Genomic DNA, 11,910 nt, shown 5'->3' with positions numbered 1-11,910 from the left:
GAAGAAAGCTCTTAGTTAGTGAAACTTAATTAAGTCTGAAACTGATTTCTTAAATCACCGAAAGTACTCTCTTTGACGCGATTTAAAAAAAATACTCCTACTGTAAAGATAGAGGAAAGACTCAAAACGATTTAAAAAAAAAAAAATACTAATTCTATGTTAAGTGTGAGTCTCAACTAATAATCCCAAAAATTGGAATGAACCCCAAATAACATCCCTCGATAATTAGACATGAAGGGTTAAACAAAATAAATGGTAGAGAAAATGAAGAAAGACGCCATAGGCGCTCCCAAGCTAATCCGCTCGTCTCTTGCCGTCGAATATGATTAAAGAAGATGAGATGTGATGACTCTATGTTGGTATGAGGAGTCTTGTATCAAGACTCCATGTTGCTCCAAACGTGTACATGTAAAGAAAGATAAAAAAAGAAAATAAGGATTAGGAAAAAAATTAAATTGTTAACCAGCGAGAAAACTGTAAACTTAAGGCAAATCTGAACTAGAAAAATTTCAATTACCACGTACATACTTTTAACATAACGGTAGCTACAAATGTGAGTTAAAGCAAATCTTAAAGCATTTAAACATTTAACACATACTACTTTTAAAGAGCCATAATGTTAGTATTTGACAACATATATATATATATATATATATATATATATATATATATGAATATACAAGAAAGAAATGCACACAATTAGCGGAGAAACTCATCATCACAATATATCAACGTATGCAGCCAAATAGAACAACAAAAAGGCGTAACGGGATTCGTTTTATAATCTCAAATAAAATATCTTTTGGCACATATACGCATGAATTAGAAATCTGGAAATTAATGTGTGTTTTTCTATCAAAACATATTTCATCAAGCACCAAAATATGTTTTTTTTTATATATATAATTTTAGTTTAAGGAATAAAAAAAAAATGAAAATAAGTACTACTCCATTAAAAGAGATGCACGTAGTAATAAAGGTTGATAAATAAAAAACCATCAGTGAATTCAAATGTCTTAATATTAAATTATAACTACCTTTATAAAATCAACATTAAAGAAATATATTCTTTTTCTAATTATTAGATGTCACTAGTCTTGAATCTAATAACAAAAGCAATGGAAAGTTGAAACACATAGGTTTACTTAGCACCACTTCAGACATTTTTTTTTTTTTGACCCAGTAGCCATGAGGTGAAGATCATACGTATAAGATGAAGAACATATATTGAAAACTAAATTTAATAATATCATGTTGTACACAAACTAATGGTTAAGCTTTGATCTTTAACCCTCACAGAAGAAAAGAAGGCTATATTTCAACAGGAGGCCTACGGACAAAATTTTAACATGCTTACACATCACCTTCAAGTGTCCCAATAGATTCCAGCCATTAAAATAACACCATTAGATTTCAAGAACGCCTAAAACTCATAATTTTTGCATGTCTTTATACAACAACAAAATAAAGGTAAAAATAAGAAGGAAAAGAAAAGGTGAAGATATTACCTTTCCACGGTGCAGTGAATATGGAGCTCGAGGCTTCAGATCTACTTCCCTTTTTTTATTAAGGTTTGTCGAACAAAGAGAGAAAAAAAAAATAGTAGTATAGTTGAGAAAATTACAAGCAAAATGAAACAGAAAGGTAAAAGTCTTCCATCGATTCTCCACCCCCCCCCCCCCCCCCCCCTTCCTCAGTTCTTAAAGGTGGTATTTATAGTTGAGGAACTAGGGTTTTAATTCTCACATTTTGGGCGGGATTTGAAACACCAGTTTGAATTCGAAACGGCTCAATTTGGATTAATACAAAATGTGACAGAAAAGAAGATTATCCAAATCGTCCTTTTTTTCCCAAAATTGCGGCAACTTGGTCAATATAATGGCGAAAATTTCGGCTTTTGGGTGAGAGAATTCAAAAAATATGAGAGAGAGTGGACAAAATTTGCATTAAAAAAATGGTGAAAAACCCCTTTCTTCTGCAATAGAGAAATGAAGGTCAAATGTTTTCCAAATGGGTAGGAAAGAGAATGGGTGGCTGTTTTGGCTAGAATGAGATTAGGTTTAAGGTATTGAATTGGACTAGTTTATTGGGTGTTCCAGATGTATTAAATGGGCCAGTGGGGAGGAAGAAATGGGCTACTGTGACATTAAATTGGGCCACATTTGTTGGGAATTTTCTTCTTCTATTTAATACTTTAAGCATGACATAATAATCATCTCACATCATATAGACAAATTAAAATATCAACCATAAAATAAAATATTAATGGAGTACCAAATATAAATATTACTAGCTATAAAACAAAATACTAGTGGAGTAATAATAATATTAACATAAAGGATAACTGCAGCAACTAGTAAAATGACAATAATAGTACTAACATCACTAAATAGAAATTATATACAGTAAGAGTTATGAGTAGTGTATCTATGGTAATAACACTAATTTTTTAATATTAATAAGCAATAATAATAGTACTATCAATAGAATAGTAATAATAAATATAATAATAGGTAAAATATTATATTATTATTAACTAAGAAGCGCAAAGAAATAGAGAAAAAAAGTGGGACAAAATTGGGTGTCAACATGCTGCAGATCTATGTTTAGAAGTAGATCTTCTTATTACTCCTAAATTTAATAAGTTCCGGTTTGTTGCATAACTTGTGGGGGGAAGCTATCCTTACAGCTAACTGAATACTCAATAGAGTGTCCCATAGCAAAACACAATCTATTCCATATGAAAAAATGGAAAGAAAGAAAACTCAACTTGAAATATTTCAAAGTATAGTGGTGCTTAGCTAAAGTTCAAGTTCCTATACCCAAAAGGGTCAAAATAGGACCAAAAACTGTGGATTGTGTTTTCATTGGATATACTACCAACAACAAAGCATGTCGATATTTGGTTCACAAATCCAAAATCCCGACATCCATGTTAATATGGTAATTGAATCAGTTAATGTTGAATTCTTTGAAAACATTTAGCTGTATAAAAAGGAATGTGAATCTTCCATTGAAAGATCTAAACGACCACGGGAAGAGCCAAAAGAAAATACACCAAGTAAAGAAGATCCAAGGTGTAGCAAACACCAAAGGACATCTACTTCCTTTGGACCAGATTTTGTGACGTTTTTGCTAGAAAATGAGCCTCAAACATTTAAAGAAGCCACGTCTTCTTCAGATTCACCATTTTGGAAAGAGGCAGTCAATAGTGAGGTTGAATCAATCTTGAAAAACCATACATGAAAATTGGCTGATCTTCCTCCCGGAAATAAACCCTTAGGTTTGAAATGGATCTTTAAAAATAAAATGAAAGCTGATGGTTCTATTGACAAATATAAGGCAAGACTTATTGTTAAAGGTTATAGACAAAAAGAAGGTCTTGATTATTTTGACACTTATTCGCCGGTGACAAGGATAACATCCATTCGGGTGTTAATAGCACTAGCGGCAGCATATGGTCTTGAAATCCATCAAATGGATGTTAAGAAACTTTCTTAAATGGAGACTTGGAGGAAGAAATTTACATGGAATAACCTGAAGGTTTCGTGGTTCCTGGTAAAGAGAGGAAAGTGTGAAAACTTGTTAAGTCCCTTTATGGACTAAAACAAGCACCCAAACAATGGCATGCAAAATTTGACCAAACAATTTTGGCAAATGGATTTAAGATCAATGAGTGCGACAAATGTGTTTACATTAAAAACACTCCAAATCATAAAATCATTGTTTGTTTATATGTTGATGACATGTTGATAATGAGTAGAGATATTGCCGACGTAAATGCTACTAAGTGTATGCTTGCTAGCAAATTTGACATGAAAGACTTAGGAGTTGCTGATTTGATCTTAGGAATTAAGATTCATTAAACTCCACAAGGTCTAGCATTATCACAGTCTCATTATATTGAAAGAGTATAACAAATTCAAGTATTTGAATTTCAATGTTGCAAAGACACCAATTGATGTAAGTTTTGCACTTCAAAAGAATAAAGGTGAAAGTGATTCGCAATTGGACTATGCACGGGTTTTAGGAAGTTTGATGTATATCATGAATTGTACACGACCAGATATAACATGTGCTATTAGTAAGCTGAGTCGGTTCACAAGAAATCCCAATCAAACTCATTGGATGGCAATGAAATGAGTTCTGGGTGTTTAAAAGACACCCAAAACTATGCCTTGCACTATAATAAATATCCCGCTGTAATTGAGGTATATAGTGATGCAAATTGGATCACCGGATCATCTGAAGTTAAATCCACAATTGGATATTTTTTCACCATTGCTGGAGGAGCAGTGCCTTGGAAATCATCCAAACAGACATGTATCGCCCGCTCTACAATGGAATATGAATCTATAGCTTTAGATAAGGCCAGTGAAGAAGCTGAATAGCGCAGGAATTTTTTAAAAGATATACCATTTTGGCCCAAACCATTGGCACCTATATGTATACATTGTGATAGCTAAGCGACAATAGGTAGGGCAAGGAGCGTTATGTATAACGGAAAATCTAGTCATATACGATGGAGACACAATACATTTAGGCAACTACTCTCTAGTGGTGTTATCACTATTGACTACATAAAGTCAAGAGATAACATGTCGAATCCACTAACAAAAGGCCTATCTAGAGAGGCAGTTGAAAGATCATCAAAGGGAATGGGTTTAAGGCCTAGGACAAGTCATTATGACGGTAACTCTACCTAGTAGACTGGAGATCTCAAGAGCTAGGTTCAAAGAGATCAAACAAAGTTATGAATGACGGTTCAACATTGTCAAATAACTCAACTCATTCTCGTCATGAAGACAATGTTCAGAAACAACGATAAAACATTAAGGCTTTTTAATGAGTTAATAAAGCAATAAAGTTTTTTAATGGTTTTTAAGTTTGGCAAGATATGACCAGATAGTGTATCTACGGAATTACACGTTTAGAAATTACCTATATGAGTGTGAAGTGTAAGCCGCTTCAAGGAGAATGATAGTAAAGGCCAATTCTCTATGCACTCATGAAACCAGGAAGTGTTCATGGCTGAAATGAACGCAACTGTGAGAACCATAGACAGTTAAGGGTTAATTGTGTGACTTATGTTGTCTAGGTATACAACAAAGTTCAACGGTTCAAGGATATCACATCTAGCGATTGATCGAGTATATCCGATATAAGTTCACTACGGAAAGTTCAAAGAGAAACCTACTTATCTAGAATTATAAATTAAATACCCATGGGGCTTACGCCTCGTCGAGGCGTATGTAAAACGCCCCGCCTTACGCCCCCGCCTTTTAAAACACTGATCCAGATGCAATTAATCTTTACATATATGTCACACACTTGTCCGTGCATTCCTTATCTTATAGCTATTGTCCATTCATGTGGGGGATTGTTGGGTTTTAAGTGTAGACGAATGGGAAATGGAGGGAAGAAAATATGGAGGGAAAATGAAAATTTTGAATTGTTCCTTTATTGTTTTTTGGATGAAGCATTTCTACCACATTGGTAGTGGAAAGGAAAATTCTTGTGCTTATATAGAGAAGCACATCTCTAGCTAATAAAGAGTTGAGAAGAGGACCTCCCCTCTCGCCGTCGTTGTCGCTTGGTTCGGATTCAGCTTCAGATTAGGATTTGGATTTGGATTTCGGATTCAGATTCGATTTTGGTCAAATGATCTGATTGATTGATAATCTTTTTGAACCAAACTTATTTAATTTTTAATCATTTAATCATTAATAAAGTTTTTAAATCTGACCGTTTTTCCCTTTTTAATTTTCGCGAAATTTATTTAAATATCTATTTTTTTGCGGAATTAGTTAATCTTCCATTTCTGAAAGGTTGCAACTTTTCAATTGCACCTTTTCACTAAACCTGATCAATGGCTATATAAATCTTGCCAGTCCTCAGATTTTTCCTTACGCAAAATTTTGATCTTCTCTCTTCTTTCTTGCATTAAAACAAATTCTCATGTGATATATTGCCGTCGAGTGGTTCGCCGTCACCGGAGTTTGTTGTACCGCTACAACGGTGAGTAAATCGTTCTATCCTGGGATAATATATTCCACAGCCTCGGGTTTATTGAGGGGAATAATTTTCTTAAGGACACACTGTGCATTCAGTTGGCTCAATTTAATTCCTTATATTTTTAACATACTGTTCTTCTAAATTCCAGAATCTGTTTTGTTTATTTTTTAGTTTCTATTTAAAGTAATTTTTCGAATACAGGTTAATAAAAGATTTACCATATTTTGTACGAGTTGGTAATCAAACAACCGGTACTTTTCGTAAAGTTGAAATGTTTCAAGTTTGAACTTCAACCATATATATGTGGCTGAAGTTTAGGCATTTATGTTTATGTTTTGGTAAACAAATTTTTGCTCGAAAATAACTTCCGAAATTCAACAATCCAACACACAATTCAATGCTCAAATATACTCCTGGATGGTCTCTAAATTAAATATTCCATGAACTAATTAGTGGAGTAAAAAAGGTGCATAATTGAAAAACTAAACTAACAATACCAAGTATAATGTTCCTTGTGTTATGAAATAAAACTATGAAGTAAATACACAGAAGAAATATGTAGAGAGATATCAGATTATCTTACTTCTACTCTTTCAACATTGCATCTGTGCATCCTATTTATAGAGAAACAGGACATGAGATATTTTGGGATATTTTGGGATATTTTGGATATCCACTATTTGGGATATTTTTGACACTCCCCCTTGGATATCCATTAATAGATGATGTGTCTCGTTAAAACCTTATTAGGAAAAACCCTGTGGGAAAAAGTCCTAATGAAGGAAAAAGAGTGCGCATATCTAATAATACGCTTTGAGAGTTGCCTCATTAAAAACCTTACCAAGAAAACCCAATGGGACAAAACTTGGTTAAGGGAAAAAGAGTACAACACGTATTTCACTCCCCCTGACGAAGACCAAGATTCAGATGTCGGAGTCTTCGCATTCCAATCTTGAATATCATCTTCTCAAGAGTTGAAGTTGGCAAAGATTTAGTGAACAAATCTGCAGGATTGTCACTTGAACGGATTTGTTGCACATCAATATCACCATTCTTCTGGAGATCATGTGTGAAAAATAACTTTGGTGAAATGTGCTTTGTTCTATCTCCTTTTATGAAACCTCCTTTTAATTGAGCTATGCATGTAGCATTATCTTCATATAATACTGTTGGTATTTTTGTATCACACTTCAAGCCACATCTTTCTCTGATGAAATGTATCACTGATCTCAACCACACACATTCTCTACTTGCTTCATGAATAGCGATTATCTCAGCATGATTTGAAGAAGTAGCAACAATGGACTGCTTGGTCGATCGCCATGATATAGCAGTACCTCCACATGTAAACAGATAGCCCGTTTGAGATCGAGCTTTATGTGGATCAGATAAATAACCTGCATCTGCATAACCAACAAGATCTGTACTACCTTTGTTAGTATAAAACAGACCCATATCGCTAGTTCCCTTCAGATATCGCAATATATGCTTAATCCCGTTCCAATGCCTCCGTGTAGGAGAAGAGCTATATCTTGCTAGCAAATTAACAGAAAATGCTATGTCAGGTCTTGTAGCATTAGCAAGATACATAAGTGCACCTATTGTACTAAGATATGGTACTTCAGGACCAAGTAGCTCTTCGTTTTCTTCCTGAGGTCGGAACGGATCATTGCTCACTTCAAGTGAGCAAACAATCATAGGAGTACTTAAAGGATGCGAATTTTCCATGTAAAACCGATTTAAAACTTTCTCAGTATAGGCAGATTGATGGATAAAGATCCCTTTTGCGAAATGTTCAATTTGCAGACCAAGACAGAGTTTTGTCTTTCCGAGATCTTTCATCTCAAATTCTTTCTTCAAATATTCAATCGCCTTTTGGAGCTCTTCTGGAGTTCCAATGAGGTTTATGTCATCAACATAAACAGCAAGTATTATGAACCCTGATTTTGTTTTCTTAATAAAAACACATGGACAAATGGCATCATTTATATATCCTTCATTTATCAAGTACTCACTTAGGCGATTATACCACATACGCCCTGATTGTTTTAAACCATATAATGATCTTTGTAATCTGATTGAATACATTTCCCGAGACTTTAAACCAAATGCTTCAGGCATTTTATATCCTTCAGGAATTTTCATATAAATTTCATCAAGTAAGCCACATAGGCCGTGACAGCATCCATCAGTATAAATAATGTGACATCTTCTGTTGTTTGGACTGCTAGCCCAATAAACATTACGTCTACCAAGATGCATCATTTTACTTGGTAATTATTCTACGTCAACATGCTTTAAGAGACGTAGAAATCAAATCCTCACAACCTTATACAATATTGCGCGCTATATTGTATATTGTCGAGAAGATATCATGTTGTATCGGTTCGCAATTCGACATAACTTACTGAGATCTCATCACTTCATTATTTTCAGGTACCTGAACCTCCCATAAGGTTTATGAAGTGTTATGTCGTAGCTCTTCAAGAGCACATTGCCTCCTTATTATGATCATTTGTTCCTCCCTTTTTCAAGGATTATTATATTTGGAACCGATTGGTCTACCATGCTCCATGCACGTTGTAGACTTTGTCCTTCAGGGACATTAAGAGCATATTTTGCAGATGAAATATGAAATAGTTGGGTCAGGAGGCATCCAATGCCAAACCAACTTAGATATAAACCAACATTATCAAGATGATTGTCTTGATTACATATTCTGAAAATTGTGCTTCCAACTCAATTATTTTGAGCAAGCAACTTTGTAAATGTCAAACTGTCAGTTGACAATAAACATACATGTGACCGTCTCATAGATGCATCTATTTAAGACATCACATTGCAGGTGAAGGGGCCCACACTCACCTTTTATATTTTTCAGAATTTTGTGGATTCAGTCCCAACATTAGCTGGTGTAATCAACTTATCATGAGAACAAGCAACACAAACAATTTCTTGAAGAATCTTCTAGCTCTTCAATATGTTTTTAATACTCAATTAGCACATCAGATTTAAATCAGGACGATCAAAATGGTCTTGTCAACTGATAAAATTATCTGTACCTGTAAACTTCAAGTTTACTATGACGAGTGCTATTTCTTTTAATAAACTTCTGGTTTGCTGTTGCATGAAATTTTATGTCAAAACTTCTGGTTTATTGTGACATGCGATCTCATCATGCTCGGGTAACGCTTTTACACACGCGACCCTACCCGTAATAAGTTGGAGATATTCAATCTTCCAATCATCTGTAGTCTCAATATGATGACCATTTTTCTCGCTAGTAAACTTCAGGTTTACTATAATTTATTTTCCGATTGAAATAATTATGATCTGAGATGAATGTTACTATCATATATAAGCTCTTCGAGAGACATTAATTTGTTCACCATAATCATATATTATTTGGACACTGCTAGTGTCATGATACTTGTAAATAAATAATTAGCTCTTCTGGAGCCTTTGATCATTAATTTCTATTACCAAAAATTGTATTAATATTTCCCCTTTTTCTACGCAAGTAAGAAAAGTATTTCTCATCTTTGAATATAGCATGCGTTGTTCCACTATCAATTACACAAATATCTTCATGATTGTTCATTGATCCAAATAATATTTGAGGATTTTCCATATATTCTTCAAAACAAAAGAATAGGCAAAGTAAACACCGAAGTAGATATTTTGATTAGACAAAGTATTACACACACTTTATTACATATATATGGAAACATAACCACAATAGCTAATACAAACGACATGTATGAAATATCTAAGTTAATACAGATCCATCACCGATCAGATGGTCTATTTTTCCTTCAGGGAATTCAAAGAAATCTGCCACATCTAGATGCATAGGCTCAACATTATCTTCAGAAATAAAATTTGCTTCGGCATCCTTTTCTGCCCTTTTGAGGGAGGCTTGATATAGCTCAACAAGGTGCTTTGGCGTACGACAGGTACGTGACCAGTGCCCTTTTCCTCCACATCGGAAGCAATTATTTTCTGAATTTTTCTTTTGCACAACTTCATGCTTTTCATCCTTCCTTTTACACTGCTGGTGGTCAAGGGTATTATATGGTGCAAAACGAGAATCATGATTAAAATCCCTTCCTCGACCACGACCATGACCACGACTGGGGCCACGACCTCTTCCACGCCTAGAATGGCGAAAATTTGCCTCATTCACTTCAGGGAATGGGGCAGTACCAGTGGGTCGGCTTTCATGATTTTTCATCAATAATTCATTATGTTGTTCAGCCACTAGAAGATGTGAGATTAAATCAGAATATTTTTTGAACTTCATCTCTCGGTATTGCTGCTGCAGGAGCATACTCGAGGCAGGAAAAGTGGAGAATGTTTTCTCCAGCATATCAAGATCAGTAATATTTTCACCACATAATTTCAATTGAGAAATAATTTTAAACATAGTAGAATTGTATGCCTTAACAGATTTAAAATCTTGGAACCTTAAATGGAGCCAATCAAAACGTGCTTGTGGAAGTATGACCATCTTCAGGTGATCATATCTATCTTTCAGATCATTCCACAGCGTAAGAGGATCTTTAACCGTGAGATATTCCATTTTTAAATTCTCATCAAGATGATGGCGGAGGAATATCATTGCCTTAGCACGGTTTTGGTTTGATGCCTCGTTTTTATCTTTGATGGTGTCTTCCAGACCCATTGCATTAAGGTGAATCTCGGCATCAAGAATCCAAGACATATAGCTATTGCCGGATATATCTAAGGCTACAAATTCACGTCTAGAAAAATTTGCCATTAGTAATGGAAAACAAAGAAATCAATACCTTCGAGGCTTGTAAAGTATTTGCTCGAGATGACAGAGTCTCGTGCTGATAACGTGTTATGAAATAAAACTATGAAGTAAATACACAGAAGAAATATGTAGAGAGATATCAGATTATCTTACTTCTACTCTTTCAACATTGCATCTGTGCATCCTATTTATAGAGAAACAGGACATGAGATATTTTGGGATATTTTGGGATATTTTGGATATCCACTATTTGGGATATTTTTGACACCTTGAACTAATTAAGAAAGTTAACGGAGTGCTTTTTGAGTTCTTTTAACATAGCACAATAATGGACGTATCTTGTAACACGTATCTATCCCCTCTAAACTTTTCGTATATCCAAGAATATTTACAACTGATATAAATACAACAAATCATTCCTTTTTTTTCTCTCTCTCAAACCCCAAATTGAAATGGAGATGACGGTAGGGATCTAATAGCTCAGTTGGATCCTATTTGAATTTTCACCTTATTAGTGAGAGTTCGAATCTCCATGGTGTAGTCCCCTTCCCCATCTCCCCTTACCCCTATTAAAAAATAATTAAAAAAAGAAAAAGAAAAAAAGAAATGGAGATGGCTGACATACAAATTAGTCAGCTCTAAAGTGCGGTCATCTCCTCGAGAAAACTAATCTTCCCGTCACTCTCAAGGTAATCCATTTTGTATAATCTGATAATTTCATCAGTTATTTGGGACATTACTTTATTCAGACAGATTACAATTTTTTGAGTAAAACTAAGGCGAATAAATATTTGCCCGAATTTGATATGAAAAAGGGGAAGAACTGAATACCTGATCTTGTATGTCACTAGATTGTCACCATAATAATGCACACAACTGACACAAGACTAGTACCACTTTTCTAAACAATACTGAAAATTGCTGCCATCAAGTGTTTGACCATTGACTGAATTACCCTTTGTGTAATTATTCATGAACTTGACTTTTATTAGAAATTTTGCAATTCTTCGTTCACGCTATCTAACGGATTGGTTTTGAAAGCAGCTACTAAAGTTTGCTTTGTGGATCATCTAAAACACCTGCACAAATTCGTATGATATTTGAACTGGTGCATCTTC

This window comes from Lycium barbarum, chromosome 10, assembly GCF_019175385.1.
Source record: "Lycium barbarum isolate Lr01 chromosome 10, ASM1917538v2, whole genome shotgun sequence".
NCBI lineage: Eukaryota > Viridiplantae > Streptophyta > Magnoliopsida > Solanales > Solanaceae > Lycium > Lycium barbarum.
This window is presented reverse-complemented; position numbering follows the sequence as displayed.